Raw genomic sequence first — 6,000 nt, forward strand, 5'->3', positions numbered from 1 at the left:
GCAGTGGTCCGAGGGGCGCTCTCAAAGAGTAAGAGAAAATTGGCAGTTGAACCCCAAATAGGCTTTTACTACTATTTTCATTTGGATGTATATATATATATATTTTTTACTCTTTAATGTGCCAGAGTTCTTGGAATAGAAATTGTGAATCGGCAGATCAGACCTCAAAGAAAATAACAAATAACTTTATCGGCCACAGAAAGCTTAATCAGCGCATCTCTCGATTTTGGTGTTTGTATCACAAGATAATTTCTCATTTATCTCTGAAGGACGTCGTGTGCCTGACTGGTTGACTTTAGCTTTAAGTTTTGCTGAAATACAAGCATCTGAAATCGGAATAAGTGGAAAATCTGGACCTTGAATAAAAAATTTAAAAAAACATCTGTGCATTTGTAGTTACTTCTGAATCTAACCTCAGTCCAACTCTTTCTCTCTATCCAGATCATTTTTCCACAACAAATCTCTAATGGTTCTCCAGAACCGACCAGAACTTGATATTCATCAAGATGATGCATTTTCTGTCTCGCTATTTGACACACAGTTATATTGTCACGTTGTTTTATCTCCACCATAGACAAGTCCATTTTCTTTTCTGCGTTTATTGACATCACGCAAGTGAGCTGCAAGGAAGGAGCGAAGAGGTCAAAGGGCATGACAGCCAAGAAATACCCCTTGTATCCCAGAAAGAGACACAATGTACAGGAGTAACAGACAAACATGTTCAAATAGGCCATTTGTGGCCAAATTAAAGATACTGAAAACAAAAATACACCAAAAAAATATTTGTAATTAGCAATCTGTGACTTTTTATTTCTCAGGTAATAAAAGCTATATTAAGGTTTTCCTTACCATAAAAGGTGTGAACATGAGGCTAAGATCGAGCCAGCAGCCAACAGACATGACAAGTGGAAGCCCTGTTAAGTACAGTGAATGACCCGTGATGCTGTGGGCCTGTTTCCCCTCCAAAGAGCCCTGGGAACCTCTAGAAATACCAGGAGCTCCGAGATCTGAATCTATTCTCCCTCTAAGATGAAAACGAGCCACGTTGTTTTGTCTTTGAGCCAGAAAACGTCTTCCACGGTCGTCTCGGTCCGGAGGGCGACGTGAGCGGAGGAGCACCGGTGAAAAACACAAGATTTGGAGAAATGCTGTCATGATCTCACTTTCTGTTTGCACCGAGCTCCTGAAATGCTGAGGAAGATTAAGTGCTGCACTCTAATTACACACAGTGGATTATTCTAAATTTCTCAGTTGGAAGTTATTCTGCTGCAGTAAAAATCTGAATTTATTTTAAAGCCTTTTAACTCATCTTTTCCAGAGAAACCGCAAAAAAAAAAAAAAAAAAAAAAGTCTGGCACTTTAGATGCAAAATGACTTGTACGCAAAGTTCCTTGGTGAAACATAATGTAAGAAAAAGACACAGTAATGAATAAAATTCAGATTACATCCAAAGGAAACTATTTTTCTTCTCAAAATGCTACATATATTAGATTCAAATGAGCAGGAATATATCAATTCAAAGCAAAAGAAAAATCAAAACAAAAACACATTAAGGGTATCTGACAACTTGGAGCCTTTCAGTGAAAAACATACAAATTATTCCCGCCGTGGTTTTACGGTTGTTGTGTTTCTGATGGACTTTCACAAAGCCGGTTGCTTCCTAATCCGTCCCTGTCTGCAGAAGGTGAAAACTTGCCCGGCAAGCCGGATTCCAAGTCGGTCTAAATTTCCGACGGCTTAGACTGAAAACCTGCCAGCAGGAGGTTTAAAGGTGAGCTTCTCTGCCCACATCAGAGAGCCTGAATCCGCCTGGCCTCCGTTGCTCTGCGGTTCAAAAAACAGAAAAGTGACAGAACTGGAACGACAGAAAGGGAAAATGTCATCAGTGCTGGAGGATGTTTGGTCTGTCGGCGGCTAACGGCTTATTTTAGCAGTCTGACTCTGTTGATGTTGTTTTCATATCCCCTTAAAGAGCTTCCTCCTTCCCGTTCTCTTTGCTTCACTCATCCACGACTTACTTCAGAAAACGTTGATTAGCAAACCAAACCACGGCCGTAATAATCAATCATCATTTTAAATCATTGTGCTGTAAGTTGTTTGCTTTGTTTTCCCTCCATCACTTTCCTCCTCTGAAGCCACTGGATACGAGAAGACAAGTTGGAAACGACAAATATCTGTTGTAATCTTGACTCTGTAAAGTAAGGCATGAGTTTTTGAATGTCTAAATTAAAAAACAAAACAAAAAGGGGATTGTTACAGTTTCTTTTTTTCTTTTCTTTTTTTTACTGGATCTGGATAATTAAAAGCCAAGTTTCAGCTACTGCAAAGTTTCCAATGTGCAATAACTCAGAGCAGCGGGAAGCTCCTCCCATATGGTGCTCCCAGCAGGATAAAACAAACACAACTTCTGTTTGGCAGCAATTCTGTGCATCACATCCCACACGCTGTACAGCAGTTTCATCTGACTTCAATGTAAAATACAGCAGCAGGCAAAAATTTCCCCTGTAAAGACGTGGATTTTCTCTGGTTTAATCCTGTGGAGAATCGGCAAAAAGCATTCTTCTGAGCAGCAACTTTGAAAGACACCGTAAGGCGTTCTCCTTACTTCTCACACAATGAATAGTCTTTAGAATAATTTTAATGCTAGGGCAGAAAAAAAAATGTCTCTTTGGGTGGAGAAATAATCCTCTTGCAGGTCAGACGTTCTGTCTTTACAACGATCCGTTTCAGTCCAGACTCTTCTGATTTTCATCTTCCTGTTTCCATTTGCTTTAAACCAGAGATGATGTCGTCTATCCATGCATTTGGTGAAATTCAGTCTGATGAAATTGACGCGTATAGAAAGGCTTAAAAAAGTTGGTTTGAAAGGCTCTTAAATCTGAATCATAAGCAGATTTCTGTTCGCTGCCGTAAGCAACGCAAAGCAAAGATCAAGTAAACATTTGTTACAAAAGCTTAACAAATGTTTAGCACAACCATCAAAAGCAAACAGCATCGCACTAGTTTTCCTCTGATCCTCTATGACTAATAATCATTTTGTCAAACACTTGCAAGTTGGATTATTTTCTTATTTGTCTGTGTGTTAAAGGCGTTTAAGTGGGAAAGTGTAATTTTGTTTGGAGTGTAAAGTTATGCTCCATGTTTGTTACAATGTAATTCTTAAATAAACAAATACATTCTTCATAATCAGCAAGTCAAGCTAGATGTAAATAAACCCAGAAATTGGTATCAATTGGTATGAAAGCTAAATAATGAACTTGATGAAGTCTATCTCAATAGAGAACATCTTCATAAAGTTGTATCATTATTAAAATAAACTGGATAAAATGTATGAATCTGTTGGAAATCTTTTTGTTCTAACATGTTTTTGTTTAATCCTCTGCATCGGGTGGTTAAAATGAGTTCAATGAACCTGATTATTTCATCTCGGCTCTCAAATTTTTGTTTTAACATGAAAAGATTCACATTTCACAATGAAAAATAACAACAAAAAACTGAATGCAGACACACATTGAAACGTGTCACCAAATGACTAAGAAAAGTCATTTTCAAAAGCTTCAGGGATAAAAGTCAGAGCATTTTTCATGTAGGTAAATATTTATCTTCAGATGTTTGTTTTTTTTTTGTCTCTTTGCAGACTAACAACAAAGTTAAATTCAGCGGGATGTGAGTTTCAGCAGCGATGATAAAATGATGTTTGCTGCTCAGTGTGGTGTGTCTCCACTTTTCTACCTATCTCTCTCCATCACATAAATCAGCAACTCATGCAGCCGTATCTCTTCCTCCTCCTCCTCCTCCCGGTCGCTCTGTTCATCCCCTCTGCCTCACTCCGCTGGCTTTTATTAGGACTGTAGATGGAGAAAGCAGAAGTCTCTGCAGAAAGCATGCACACAGACGGGGGTGGAGCGTTGCCATATGTGAGGGCAAAACGCGTGTTACGTTTACAGACTGTCGGGAAGAGACGTGCGAGAAAACAGAAAGAAACACATTCACCTGAAGCTCAGAGCTGGGAGGTCAAGCGCTAGGTGAGGGTCAACGTCAGGTCATTTTCCGGTTCGGTGAGCGTCTACCAAACATCCATCACCAATGTGTGTGTTTGTGGAGGCCGTCTCTGTGTCATTAATCTGTTTGCGCACCTAGAAACCGGACAGCGACGCGGTTAAAACCCAAACAGTTGGACGGCTTCCTGGCGGGTGGCGCAGCAGGAGCCGGTGCGTGTCTGGTGTGAGGCGAAGCCTTTCTGAAGGACACAGGTTCAGATAAAAAGGAAAAAAAAAAAGAGGCCTCCGGTATGCAATCGTGTCCCTGAAGTAGGCGGAGAGGAAAATAAACCACTTGCACAAGATAACAGGCACCGTTTAGTCTGCGTGTGGAAGAAGATAGAGAGCGAATGGAGGAGGCGAGTGGAAACCAGAGGAGAGGATACGATATTATGCTGAGCTACATACGGCGCTGGTGTTCATAAAAGTTTTAATAGAGCTGAGGTTGCGGTCATCCCAGAAGCTTGATGTTTTATCCATACCAAAGCCAGTTCTGATGTGTGTTTTGGACGAGTTTTCTGTTATAAAAAACCCAAAACAAAAAACAACACAAACCGAGTTCAGGTTTTGAAAATCTAGCTGTTGATTTGATGTGAAATAAAAAGGAATTGGGATGGTGATCCTTCTTTATGAGTCCATCTTCATTTACAGCCACCGCCATTTATATTTATTCAGAATCAGACAAGCTGGACTTACAGATGGGAAAGCTGGACATGACTGACCAACTCAGAGCTCAAAATCCGATATGGCTACCTTACAAAACAAAAAAAGACATATTAATTGCTAATATATACAAATAAAAAAAACAATGATTATTTCCACTTTGGTGCTCTGTAAATTAAACATTTAATTCATTTTCCTTTGCTTTACCCCTGAAGTGGAAGTAAGAAAGACAGTATTAATGCACATAAAGGTATATTTGGTCTTTGGACAGATATGAGGATCTTTTTTTAGGTATTCGTGGGTGGCTTTGGATCACAATCCTACCTAATACCAAGGGTCCACTGTAATCTCATTTAGTGAACATAATGTTACAGTGTTTGACAGTCCCAGAAAGAAAGAAATATATTATTAGGTTGTAGTAATAATGAAAGATGGCCTCCTAACCGAGAACATCAGTTAGCAAATCCCTCCGGTTTTCAAATATACCACTGGAGAGCAGCTAAGATAGTTTGCAGCAAACTGCTGCTCCTGGTCAGGAATCATCTGGTACAGCTTGTACTGCGCACTTCTATTTTCATTGGATTTTGACAAAGCAGCATTCAGTGTGCTTGAATAACCCACATGCTCAGCTGCTGAAGCTCATTAGCTCTACATCACAATTAATTTGACCCTTTTTTTCCATTTTCAGTACTGAAAACACCTGCAGTCTGACATTCCCGGGTTTAACCAATTGACTGTCCTCTGAAGGCGACGGTTTGGGTCAAATGACTCAAACAAGCTCCAAACTGGTTCTTCCAACAGGACAGATTGACACACACACACACACACACACACACACACACGTATTAAAGTTGCAAATATTCAGCTTCAATAATTCGAGACAAACTGTTTCTTTTGTTCTTACAAGTTGGAAAGCAATCAATTTCAATGATCTGCGGTCAAATATTTACTTACATCAATGAAAGTTACAGTTAGATTTATGTAAATATGTGAGGAGGTAAAAAAAAAAAGTTGTGCCTCAAATTCTGCTTTTCAAAAATTGCTGAAATCAGAAGTTTCTTGATTTATCAGTTCACAAAGGGAAAGGCTCAAATAAATCTTTGAAATTCCCAGAGAGATTCTCCACAAATGCCTAATGCCACTTACCTTTCCTTGCTGACTTCAGCCTCTTGTTTCCTTTTGCCTCCTCCATTTTCTTCCACATGCAGACTAAACGGAGCCCGTCATCATTTTATGTCAAAACAAACTGTAAAGGAAGAGTCGAAACTACAAAAACAGACAGAGCGCAAAGCAAAAG

This window comes from Poeciliopsis prolifica, unplaced genomic scaffold (assembly GCF_027474105.1).
Source record: "Poeciliopsis prolifica strain line A6 unplaced genomic scaffold, Auburn_PproV2 SCAFFOLD040, whole genome shotgun sequence".
Taxonomy (NCBI): domain Eukaryota; kingdom Metazoa; phylum Chordata; class Actinopteri; order Cyprinodontiformes; family Poeciliidae; genus Poeciliopsis; species Poeciliopsis prolifica.